The sequence below is a fragment of the Oncorhynchus nerka genome, linkage group LG15 (assembly GCF_034236695.1).
Source record: "Oncorhynchus nerka isolate Pitt River linkage group LG15, Oner_Uvic_2.0, whole genome shotgun sequence".
Taxonomy (NCBI): domain Eukaryota; kingdom Metazoa; phylum Chordata; class Actinopteri; order Salmoniformes; family Salmonidae; genus Oncorhynchus; species Oncorhynchus nerka.
In genome coordinates, this window is record NC_088410.1 from 1,298,999 (window position 1) to 1,312,264 (window position 13,266).

General features: G+C 44.7%; 1 long non-coding RNA gene across 1 annotated transcript; it reads right to left on the minus strand.

Annotated features, from left to right (window-relative positions):
• Positions 1 to 9,440: 9,440 nt before the first annotated feature.
• LOC135559940 (uncharacterized) lies at positions 9,441 to 10,448 on the minus strand. The gene is made up of 2 exons (XR_010458619.1): positions 10,028 to 10,448; positions 9,441 to 9,901 (listed from the first exon to the last, which is right to left on the minus strand). It is a non-coding gene; the product is annotated as an uncharacterized LOC135559940 (long non-coding RNA).
• Positions 10,449 to 13,266: the final 2,818 nt, after the last annotated feature.

A 13,266-nucleotide genomic window follows, 5' to 3' on the forward strand; every position in this document is an offset into this window, starting at 1 on the left:
TAGGTTTACAGTAACACACCCTGTTCAGTTGGATTCTCTTCACCATTCTAGGTTTACAGTAACACACCCTGTTCAGTTGGATTCTCTTCACCATTCTAGGTTTACAGTAACACACCCTGTTCAGTTGGATTCTCTTCACCATTCTAGGTTTACAGTAACACACCCTGTTCAGTTGGATTCTCTTCACCATTCTAGGTTTACAGTAACACACCCTGTTCAGTTGGATTCTCTTCACCATTCTAGGTTTACAGTAACACACCCTGTTCAGTTGGATTCTCTTCACCATTCTAGGTTTACAGTAACACACCCTGTTCAGTTGGATTCTCTTCACCATTCTAGGTTTACAGTAACACACCCTGTTCAGTTGGATTCTCTTCACCATTCTAGGTTTACAGTAACACACCCTGTTCAGTTGGATTCTCTTCACCATTCTAGGTTTACAGTAACAGTTCAGTTGGACTTCACCATTCTGGTTTACAGTAACAGTTGTTGATTCTCTTCACCATTCTAGGTTTACAGTAACACACCCTGTTCAGTTGGATTCTCTTCACCATTCTAGGTTTACAGTTCAGTTGGACTCTTCACCATTCTAGGTTTACAGTAACACCTGTTCAGTTGGATTCTCTTCACCATTCTAGGTTTACAGTAACACACCCTGTTCAGTTGGATTCTCTTCACCATTCTAGGTTTACAGTAACACACCCTGTTCAGTTGGATTCTCTTCACCATTCTAGGTTTACAGTAACACACCCTGTTCAGTTGGATTCTCTTCACCATTCTAGGTTTACAGTAACACACCCTGTTCAGTTGGATTCTCTTCACCATTCTAGGTTTACAGTAACACACCCTGTTCAGTTGGATTCTCTTCACCATTCTAGGTTTACAGTAACACACCCTGTTCAGTTGGATTCTCTTCACCATTCTAGGTTTACAGTAACACACCCTGTTCAGTTGGATTCTCTTCACCATTCTAGGTTTACAGTAACACACCCTGTTCAGTTGGATTCTCTTCACCATTCTAGGTTTACAGTAACACACCCCTGTTCAGTTGGATTCTCTTCACCATTCTAGGTTTACAGTAACACACCCTGTTCAGTTGGATTCTCTTCACCATTCTAGGTTTACAGTAACACACCCTGTTCACCTCTTCACCATTCTAGTTTACAGTAACACCCTGTTCAGTTGGATTCTCTTCACCATTCTAGGTTTACAGTAACACCCACCATGTTCAGTTGGATTCTCTTCACCATTCTAGGTTTACAGTAACACACCCTGTTCAGTTGGGTTTACAGTAACACACCCTGTTCAGTTGGATTCTCTTCACCATTCTAGGTTTACAGTAACACACCCTGTTCAGTTGGATTCTCTTCACCATTCTAGGTTTACAGTAACACACCCTGTTCAGTTGGATTCTCTTCACCATTCTAGGTTTACAGTAACACCATTCTGTTCAGTTGGATTCTCTTCACCATTCTAGGTTTACAGTAACACACCCTGTTCAGTTGGATTCTCTTCACCATTCTAGGTTTACAGTAACACACCCTGTTCAGTTGGATTCTCTTCACCATTCTAGGTTTACAGTAACACACCCTGTTCAGTTGGATTCTCTTCACCATTCTAGGTTTACAGTAACACCCTGTTCAGTTGGATTCTCTTCACCATTCTAGGTTTACAGTAACACACCCTGTTCAGTTGGATTCTCTTCACCATTCTAGGTTTACAGTAACACACCCTGTTCAGTTGGATTCTCTTCACCATTCTAGGTTTACAGTAACACACCCTGTTCAGTTGGATTGGTTTACAGTAACACCCTTCTCTTGTTCAGTTGGATTCTCTTCACCATTCTAGGTTTACAGTAACACCCTGTTCAGTTGGATTCTCTTCACCATTCTAGGTTTACAGTAACACCCTGTTCAGTTGGATTCTCTTCACCATTCTAGGTTTACAGTAACACACCCTGTTCAGTTGGATTCTCTTCACCATTCTAGGTTTACAGTAACACACCCTGTTCAGTTGGATTCTCTTCACCATTCTAGGTTTACAGTAACACACCCTGTTCAGTTGGATTCTCTTCACCATTCTAGGTTTACAGTAACACACCCTGTTCAGTTGGATTCTCTTCACCATTCTAGGTTTACAGTAACACACCCTGTTCAGTTGGATTCTCTTCACCATTCTAGGTTTACAGTAACACACCCTGTTCAGTTGGATTCTCTTCACCATTCTAGGTTTACAGTAACCATTCTAGGTTTACAGTAACACCCTGTTCAGTTGGAACTCTTCTTCACCATTCTAGGTTTACAGTAACACACCCTGTTCAGTTGGATTCTCTTCACCATTCTAGGTTTACAGTAACACACCCTGTTCAGTTGGATTCTCTTCACCATTCTAGGTTTACAGTAACACACCCTGTTCAGTTGGATTCTCTTCACCATTCTAGGTTTACAGTAACACACCCTGTTCAGTTGGATTCTCTTCACCATTCTAGGTTTACAGTAACACACCCTGTTCAGTTGGATTCTCTTCACCATTCTAGGTTTACAGTAACACACCCTGTTCAGTTGGATTCTCTTCACCATTCTAGGTTTACAGTAACACACCCTGTTCAGTTGGATTCTCTTCACCATTCTAGGTTTACAGTAACACACCCTGTTCAGTTGGATTCTCTTCACCATTCTAGGTTTACAGTAACACACCCTGTTCAGTTGGATTCTCTTCACCATTCTAGGTTTACAGTAACACACCCTGTTCAGTTGGATTCTCTTCACCATTCTAGGTTTACAGTAACACACCCTGTTCAGTTGGATTCTCTTCACCATTCTAGGTTTACAGTAACACACCCTGTTCAGTTGGATTCTCTTCACCATTCTAGGTTTACAGTAACATACACCCTGTTCAGTTGGATTCTCTTCACCATTCTAGGTTTACAGTAACATACACCCTGTTCAGTTGGATTCTCTTCACCATTCTAGGTTTACAGTAACACACCCTGTTCAGTTGGATTCTCTTCACCATTCTAGGTTTACAGTAACACCCTGTTCAGTTGGATTCTCTTCACCATTCTAGGTTTACAGTAACATACTCTTCACCATTCTAGGTTTACAGTAACACTCAGTTGGATTCTCTTCACCATTCTAGGTTTACAGTAACACACCCTGTTCAGTTGGATTCTCTTCACCATTCTAGGTTTACAGTAACACACCCTGTTCAGTTGGATTCTCTTCACCATTCTAGGTTTACAGTAACAGTAACACCCTGTTCAGTTGGATTCTCTTCACCATTCTAGGTTTACAGTAACACACCCTGTTCAGTTGGATTCTCTTCACCATTCTAGGTTTACAGTAACACACCCTGTTCAGTTGGATTCTCTTCACCATTCTAGGTTTACAGTAACACACCCTGTTCAGTTGGATTCTCTTCACCATTCTAGGTTTACAGTAACACACCCTGTTCAGTTGGATTCTCTTCACCATTCTAGGTTTACAGTAACACACCCTGTTCAGTTGGATTCTCTTCACCATTCTAGGTTTACAGTAACATACCCTGTTCAGTTGGATTCTCGTCACCATTCTGGGTTTACAGTAACACCCTGTTCAGTTGGATTCTCTTCACCATTCTAGGTTTACAGTAACACACCCTGTTCAGTTGGATTCTCTTCACCATTCTAGGTTTACAGTAACACACCCTGTTCAGTTGGATTCTCTTCACCATTCTAGGTTTACAGTAACACACCCTGTTCAGTTGGATTCTCTTCACCATTCTAGGTTTACAGTAACACACCCTGTTCAGTTGGATTCTCTTCACCATTCTAGGTTTACAGTAACACACCCTGTTCAGTTGGATTCTCTTCACCATTCTAGGTTTACAGTAACACACCCTGTTCAGTTGGATTCTCTTCACCATTCTTGGGTTTACATTCTAGGTTTACAACACCCTGTTCAGTTGGATTCTCTTCACCATTCTAGGTTTACAGTAACACACCCTGTTCAGTTGGATTCTCTTCACCATTCTAGGTTTACAGTAACACACCCTGTTCAGTTGGATTCTCTTCACCATTCTAGGTTTACAGTAACACACCCTGTTCAGTTGGATTCCTTCACCATTCTAGGTTTACAGTCAGTTGGATTCTCTTCACCATTCTAGGTTTACAGTAACACACCATTCTGTTCAGTTGGATTCTCTTCACCATTCTAGGTTTACAGTAACACACCCTGTTCAGTTGGATTCTCTTCACCATTCTAGGTTTACAGTAACACACCCTGTTCAGTTGGATTCTCTTCACCATTCTAGGTTTACAGTAACACACCCTGTTCAGTTGGATTCTCTTCACCATTCTAGGTTTACAGTAACACACCCTGTTCAGTTGGATTCTCTTCACCATTCTAGGTTTACAGTAACACACCCTGTTCAGTTGGATTCTCTTCACCATTCTAGGTTTACAGTAACACACCCTTCAGTTCAGTTTACAGTAACACTCTTCACCATTCTAGGTTTACAGTAACACACCCTGTTCAGTTGGATTCTCTTCACCATTCTAGGTTTACAGTAACACACCCTGTTCAGTTGGATTCTCTTCACCATTCTAGGTTTACAGTAACACACCCTGTTCAGTTGGATTCTCTTCACCATTCTAGGTTTACAGTAACACACCCTGTTCAGTTGGATTCTCTTCACCATTCTAGGTTTACAGTAACATACCCTGTTCAGTTGGATTCTCTTCACCATTCTAGGTTTACAGTAACACCCTGTTCAGTTGGATTCTCTTCACCATTCTAGGTTTACAGTAACACACCCTGTTCAGTTGGATTCTCTTCACCATTCTAGGTTTACAGTAACACACCCTGTTCCATTCTAGTTTTACAGTAACACACCCTGTTCAGTTGGATTCTCTTCACCATTCTAGGTTTACAGTAACACACCCTGTTCAGTTGGATTCTCTTCACCATTCTAGGTTTACAGTAACACACCCTGTTCAGTTGGATTCTCTTCACCATTCTAGGTTTACAGTAACACACCCTGTTCAGTTGGATTCTCTTCACCATTCTAGGTTTACAGTAACACACCCTGTTCAGTTGGATTCTCTTCACCATTCTAGGTTTACAGTAACACACCCTGTTCAGTTGGATTCTCTTCACCATTCTAGGTTTACAGTAACACACCCTGTTCAGTTGGATTCTCTTCACCTTCTAGGTTTACAGTAACACACCCTGTTCAGTTGGATTCTCTTCACCATTCTAGGTTTACAGTAACACACCCTGTTCAGTTGGATTCTCTTCACCATTCTAGGTTTACAGTAACACACCCTGTTCAGTTGGATTCTCTTCACCATTCTAGGTTTACAGTAACACACCCTGTTCAGTTGGATTCTCTTCACCATTCTAGGTTTACAGTAACACACCCTGTTCAGTTGGATTCTCTTCACCATTCTAGGTTTACAGTAACACACCCTGTTCAGTTGGATTTTCTTCACCATTCTAGGTTTACAGTAACACACCCTGTTCAGTTGGATTCTCTTCACCATTCTCAGTTTACAGTAACACACCCTGTTCAGTTGGATTCTCTTCACCATTCTAGGTTTACAGTAACACACCCTGTTCAGTTGGATTCTCTTCACCATTCTAGGTTTACAGTAACACACCCTGTTCAGTTGGACTCTCTTCACCATTCTAGGTTTACAGTAACACCCTGTTCAGTTGGATTCTCTTCACCATTCTAGGTTTACAGTAACACACCCTGTTCAGTTGGATTCTCTTCACCATTCTAGGTTTACAGTAACACACCGTGTTCAGTTGGATTCTCTTCACCATTCTAGGTTTACAGTAACACACCCTGTTCAGTTGGATTCTCTTCACCATTCTAGGTTTACAGTAACACCCTGTTCAGTTGGATTCTCTTCACCATTCTAGGTTTACAGTAACACACCCTGTTCAGTTGGATTCTCTTCACCATTCTAGGTTTACAGTAACACACCCTGTTCAGTTGGATTCTCTTCACCATTCTAGGTTTACAGTAACACACCCTGTTCAGTTGGATTCTCTTCACCATTCTAGGTTTACAGTAACACACCCTGTTCAGTTGGATTCTCTTCACCATTCTAGGTTTACAGTAACACACCCTGTTCAGTTGGATTCTCTTCACCATTCTAGGTTTACAGTAACACACCCTGTTCAGTTGGATTCTCTTCACCATTCTAGGTTTACAGTAACACCCATTCTGTTCAGTTGGATTCTCTTCACCATTCTAGGTTTACAGTAACACACCCTGTTCAGTTGGATTCTCTTCACCATTCTAGGTTTACAGTAACACACCCTGTTCAGTTGGATTCTCTTCACCATTCTAGGTTTACAGTAACACACCCTGTTCAGTTGGATTCTCTTCACCATTCTAGGTTTACAGTAACACCATTCCCACCCTGTTCAGTTGGATTCTCTTCACCATTCTAGGTTTACAGTAACACACCCTGTTCAGTTGGATTCTCTTCACCATTCTAGGTTTACAGTAACACACCCTGTTCAGTTGGATTCTCTTCACCATTCTGTTTACAGTTGGATTCTCTTCACCATTCTAGGTTTACAGTAACACACCCTGTTCAGTTGGATTCACCCTTTCACCATTCTAGGTTTACAGTAACACACCCTGTTCAGTTGGATTCTCTTCACCATTCTAGGTTTACAGTAACACACCCTGTTCAGTTGGATTCTCTTCACCATTCTAGGTTTACAGTAACACACCCTGTTCAGTTGGATTCTCTTCACCATTCTAGGTTTACAGTAACACACCCTGTTCAGTTGGATTCTCTTCACCATTCTAGGTTTACAGTAACACCCCTGTTCAGTTGGATTCTCTTCACCATTCTAGGTTTACAGTAACACACCCTGTTCAGTTGGATTCTCTTCACCATTCTAGGTTTACAGTAACACACCCTGTTCAGTTGGATTCTCTTCACCATTCTAGGTTTACAGTAACACACCCTGTTCAGTTGGATTCTCTTCACCATTCTAGGTTTACAGTAACACACCCTGTTCAGTTGGATTCTCTTCACCATTCTAGGTTTACAGTAACACACCCTGTTCACCCTGTTCAGTTGGATTCTCTTCACCATTCTAGGTTTACAGTAACACCCCCTGTTCAGTTGGATTCTCTTCACCATTCTAGGTTTACAGTAACACACCCTGTTCAGTTGGATTCTCTTCACCATTCTAGGTTTACAGTAACACACCCTGTTCAGTTGGATTCTCTTCACCATTCTAGGTTTACAGTAACACACCCTGTTCAGTTGGATTCTCTTCACCATTCTAGGTTTACAGTAACACACCCTGTTCAGTTGGATTCTCTTCACCATTCTAGGTTTACAGTAACACACCCTGTTCAGTTGGATTCTCTTCACCATTCTAGGTTTACAGTAACACCCTGTTCAGTTGGATTCTCTTCACCATTCTAGGTTTACAGTAACACACCCTGTTCAGTTGGATTCTCTTCACCATTCTAGGTTTACAGTAACACACCCTGTTCAGTTGGATTCTCTTCACCATTCTAGGTTTACAGTAACACATTCCCTGTTCAGTTGGATTCTCTTCACCATTCTAGGTTTACAGTAACACACCCTGTTCAGTTGGATTCTCTTCACCATTCTAGGTTTACAGTAACACACCCTGTTCAGTTGGATTCTCTTCACCATTCTAGGTTTACAGTAACACACCCTGTTCAGTTGGATTCTCTTCACCATTCTAGGTTTACAGTAACACACCCTGTTCAGTTGGATTCTCTTCACCATTCTAGGTTTACAGTAACACACCCTGTTCAGTTGGATTCTCTTCACCATTCTAGGTTTACAGTAACACACCCTGTTCAGTTGGATTCTCTTCACCATTCTAGGTTTACAGTAACACACCCTGTTCAGTTGGATTCTCTTCACCATTCTAGGTTTACAGTAACACACCCTGTTCAGTTGGATTCTCTTCACCATTCTAGGTTTACAGTAACACACCCTGTTCAGTTGGATTCTCTTCACCATTCTAGGTTTACAGTAACACACCCTGTTCAGTTGGATTCTCTTCACCATTCTAGGTTTACAGTAACACACCCTGTTCAGTTGGATTCTCTTCACCATTCTAGGTTTACAGTAACACCCTGTTCAGTTGGATTCTCTTCACCATTCTAGGTTTACAGTAACACACCCTGTTCAGTTGGATTCTCTTCACCATTCTAGGTTTACAGTAACACCCTGTTCAGTTGGATTCTCTTCACCATTCTAGGTTTACAGTAACACACCCTGTTCAGTTGGATTCTCTTCACCATTCTAGGTTTACAGTAACACACCCTGTTCAGTTGGATTCTCTTCACCATTCTAGGTTTACAGTAACACACCCTGTTCAGTTGGATTCTCTTCACCATTCTAGGTTTACAGTAACACCATTCTAGGTTTACCACCCTGTTCAGTTGGATTCTCTTCACCATTCTAGGTTTACAGTAACACACCCTGTTCAGTTGGATTCTCTTCACCATTCTAGGTTTACAGTAACACACCCTGTTCAGTTGGATTCTCTTCACCATTCTAGGTTTACAGTAACACACCCTGTTCAGTTGGATTCTCTTCACCATTCTAGGTTTACAGTAACACACCCTGTTCAGTTGGATTCTCTTCACCATTCTAGGTTTACAGTAACACACCCTGTTCAGTTGGATTCTCTTCACCATTCTAGGTTTACAGTAACACACCCTGTTCAGTTGGATTCTCTTCACCATTCTAGGTTTACAGTAACATACACCCTGTTCAGTTGGATTCTCTTCACCATTCTAGGTTTACAGTAACACACCCTGTTCAGTTGGATTCTCTTCACCATTCTAGGTTTACAGTAACACACCCTGTTCAGTTGGATTCTCTTCACCATTCTAGGTTTACAGTAACACACCCTGTTCAGTTGGATTCTCTTCACCATTCTAGGTTTACAGTAACACACCCTGTTCAGTTGGATTCTCTTCACCATTCTAGGTTTACAGTAACACACCCTGTTCAGTTGGATTCTCTTCACCATTCTAGGTTTACAGTAACACACCCTGTTCAGTTGGATTCTCTTCACCATTCTAGGTTTACAGTAACACACCCTGTTCAGTTGGATTCTCTTCACCATTCTAGGTTTACAGTAACACCCTGTTCAGTTGGATTCTCTTCACCATTCTAGGTTTACAGTAACACACCCTGTTCAGTTGGATTCTCTTCACCATTCTAGGTTTACAGTAACACCCTGTTCAGTTGGATTCTCTTCACCATTCTAGGTTTACAGTAACACCCTGTTCAGTTGGATTCTCTTCACCATTCTAGGTTTACAGTAACACCCTGTTCAGTTGGATTCTCTTCACCATTCTAGGTTTACAGTAACACCCTGTTCAGTTGGATTCTCTTCACCAAGTGAATGACGACAACCAGACAACCAGACAACCTCTTTTTTTTCAAGACTTTATTAAATGTGGAATATTGAACTTTTAAAAACATGTTGGAAAGTTCTGTACAAGAGGAAAGGCTTCCATGTTGAAAACCACATGTAAAAACAGGTAAAAAAAAAAAAAAAAAGAAGGCAGAAGTACGAACATGATAGTCTGTCCATTACACACACCTCACCTGGCCAACTACAGACCACACCTCACCTGGTGAACTACAGACCACACCTCACCTGGTGAACTACAGACCACACCTCACCTGGTGAACTACAGACCACACCTCACCTGGTGAACTACAGACCACACCTCACCTGGTGAACTACAGACCACACCTCACCTGGCCAACTACAGACCACACCTCACCTGGCCAACTACAGACCACACCTCACCTGGCCAACTACAGACCAACACCTCACCTGGCCAACTACAGACCACACCTCACCTGGCCAACTACAGACCACACCTCACCTGGCCAACTACAGACCAACACCTCACCTGGCCAACTACAGACCAGACAGGGTGTTAATTCAGACAAACACAGACCAGAGAGACACAGACAGGGTGTTAATTCAGACAAACAGACCAACACCTCACCTGGCCAACTACAGACCAGACAGGGTGTTAATTCAGACAAACAGACCAGAGAGACACAGACAGGGTGTTAATTCAGACAAACACAGACCAGAGAGACACAGACAGGGTGTTAATTCAGACAAACAGACCAGAGAGACAGACAGACAGGGTGTTAATTCAGACAAACACAGACCAGAGAGAGACAGACAGGGTGTTAATTCAGACAAACACAGACCAGAGAGAGACAGACAGGGTGTTAATTCAGACAAACACAGACCAGAGAGACACAGACAGGGGGAGACTGACCACTTGGTGCGACTATAATAAAGACGTTGTTTCAACATTAGAGACAGTTGGAAGATCCAGCCTTCTGATTGGCTTATTGTGACAACCCACTCTGATTGGCCAGCAGAAAGCAGGAAGTGGATTATAGTCAGGGGGGAAACACCTGACAAACACAGACCAGAGCTGAGGAGGAGGTGGTTGGTCAGTGAGGCAGTGGAGGACTTGACAGGACAGTAGTTTGGACCACCCATCAGTCGGGCGTTACAGTAACACCTGCTGGCCAGCTCCTTACAGAGCCAAACACCTCGATCAGAGACGTCTTATAGGTCCGGGTTTACACCTCTTCCTGGTCAAACTAGGTTTAGAAGGACACAGGCACCTGGTTGAACATCAGAGACCAGGATCACCTGGTGTTGGTCCTTCAGACCAGAGAGACCAGTAACACCCTGGTGATCACAATAACAGGTGAGAGAGGAGGAGGAGGAACACCTTCAGGGAGACCACAGACCAGGAGGAGGAGAGGGAGACCATTCTAGAGACACCTTCCAGAGAGGAGGAGAGAGGAGCCCAGACAGAGGAGGAGGGGGAGACCGAGTTCAGAGAGGACACAGACAGGTTTAACCAGAGAGACCAGGAGGAGGGGGAGACCGAGAGAGGAGGAGGGGGAGACTCGAGAGAAAACAGGACCAGGTGAGACCGAGACACCCCTGAGTTAAGACTGAGAAAGAGGAGGGGGAGACACGAGAGAAGACAGTTAGGGGGAGACCAGAGAAGAGGAGGGACACAGTGAGAAGAGGAGGGGGAGACCGAGAGACAGACCTCACCTGGTGACCGAGACTAGAGGAGGGGGAGACCGAGAGACAGACAGGAGGTTAATTCAGACCAGAGAAGAGGAGGGGAGACCGAGAGAAGAGACAGTTTCACCTGAGAGAGTTGAACTACAGACCAGAGGAGGGGAGACTCTTCAGAAGAGGAGGGGGACACCCTCAGAAGGGGAGGGGGAGACCAGACAGAAGAGTGAGGGGGAGACTCGAGAGAAGACAGGTGACTGGAGAGAAGAGGGGAGACCAGAGAAGAGGGGGAGACCGAGACCTCAGAGGAGTGGGAGACCAGAGAGGAGGGTTTCAGACCAGAGAGGAGGAGGGGGAGACCAGAGAGGAGGAGGGGGAGACCAGAGAGGAGGAGGGGGAGACCGAGAGAGGAGGAGGGGAGACCAGAGAGGAGAGGAGGGGAGACGAGAACAGACCTGGAGGAGGGGGAGACCAGAGAGAGGAGAAGGGGAGACCGGGAGAGGAGGAGGGGAGACCGAGAGAGGAGGAGGGGGAGAGAGGAGGAGGAGGAGGAGACCGAGAAGAGGAGGGGACCAGAGAGGAGGAGGGGAGACCGGAGGAGGAGGGGGAGGGGTTTAGGGGAGGAGGAGGAGGGGGAGACAAACAGAAGGAGGAGAGACCTGGAAGAGTTGATCTGCACCTGTGCCGGTTTAGAAGTGGTGAGGTGGAGGACGATGGCCGACTTGGTTCTGAACCAGTGGCTGAGGACGGCAGACGGGCCAGCCTCAGTTCCGTCACAGGCGTGATGTTGAGCCCGCCTTCAGAAGGTGCTCCACCATTCTAGACATGTAGTTACGGAAGTACTTCAGTTGGAATCTTCAACGTGATCTGGGAGAGGGCAGAGGTCACAGGTCAGACCAGGCTCTAACCCTTCAACAGACATCTAGTTACAAACACAGACCAGGGGAGGGCAGAGGTTACAGGTCAGCCAGGCTCTAACCAGAGGACAGACATCTAGTTATAGAAGTAGGACAAACAGACCATCTGGGGAGGGCAGAGGTCACAGGTCAGCAGGCTCTAGTTGACCCTTCAACAGACATCTAGTTACACAACGTGATCAGGGAGGGCAGAGGTCACAGGTCAGACAGGAGAACCCTTCAGGACAGACATCTAGTTATAGAAGTTGACTTTACAGACAACGTGACATCTGGGGAGGGGAGAGAGGTCAGCCAGGCTCTAACCCTTCAACAGACATCTAGTTAGAAGACTTACAACAGGGTGATCTGGGGGAGGGCAGAGGTCACAGGTCCACCAGGCTCTAGACCCTTCAACAGACATCTAGTTATAGAAGTACTACAACAACGTGATCTGGGGGAGGGCAGAGGTCACAGGTCAGCCAGGCTCTAACCCTTCAACAGACATCTAGTTATAGAAGTACTACAACAACGTGATCTGGGGAGGGCAGAGGTCACAGGTCAGCCAGGCTCTAACCATGGCTTCAACAGACATCTAGTTATAGAAGTACTACAACAACGTGATCTGGGGGAGGGCAGAGGTCACAGGGTCAGCCAGGCTCTAACCCTTCAACAGACATCTAGTTATAGAAGTACTACAGACAACGTGATCTGGGGAGGGCAGAGGTCACAGGTCAGCCAGGCTGGAGGACCTTCAACAGACATCTAGTTATGAAGTACTACAACAACGTGATCTGGGGAGGGCAGAGGTCACAGGTCAGCCAGAGGGACCCTTCAACAGACATCTAGTTATAGAAGTACTACAACAACGTGATCTGGGGAGGGCAGAGGTCACAGGTCAGAGGCTCTAACCCTTCAACAGACATCTAGTTATAGAAGGGACTACAACAACGTGATCTGGGGAGGGCAGAGGTCACAGGTCAGCCAGGCTCTAACCCTTCAACAGACAGGGAGGGGAGGACTAGGAGAGGGATAGAAGTACTACAACAACGTGATCTGGGGAGGGCAGAGGTCACAGGTCAGCCAGGCTCTAACCCTTCAACAGACATCTAGTTATAGAAGTACTACAACAACGTGATCTGGGGGAGGGCAGAGGTCACAGGTCAGGAGGCTCTAACCCTTCAACAGACATCTAGTTATAGAAGTACTACAACAACGTGATCTGGGGGAGGGCAGAGAGTCACAGGTCAGCCAGGCTCTAACCCTTCAGACATCTAGTTATAGAA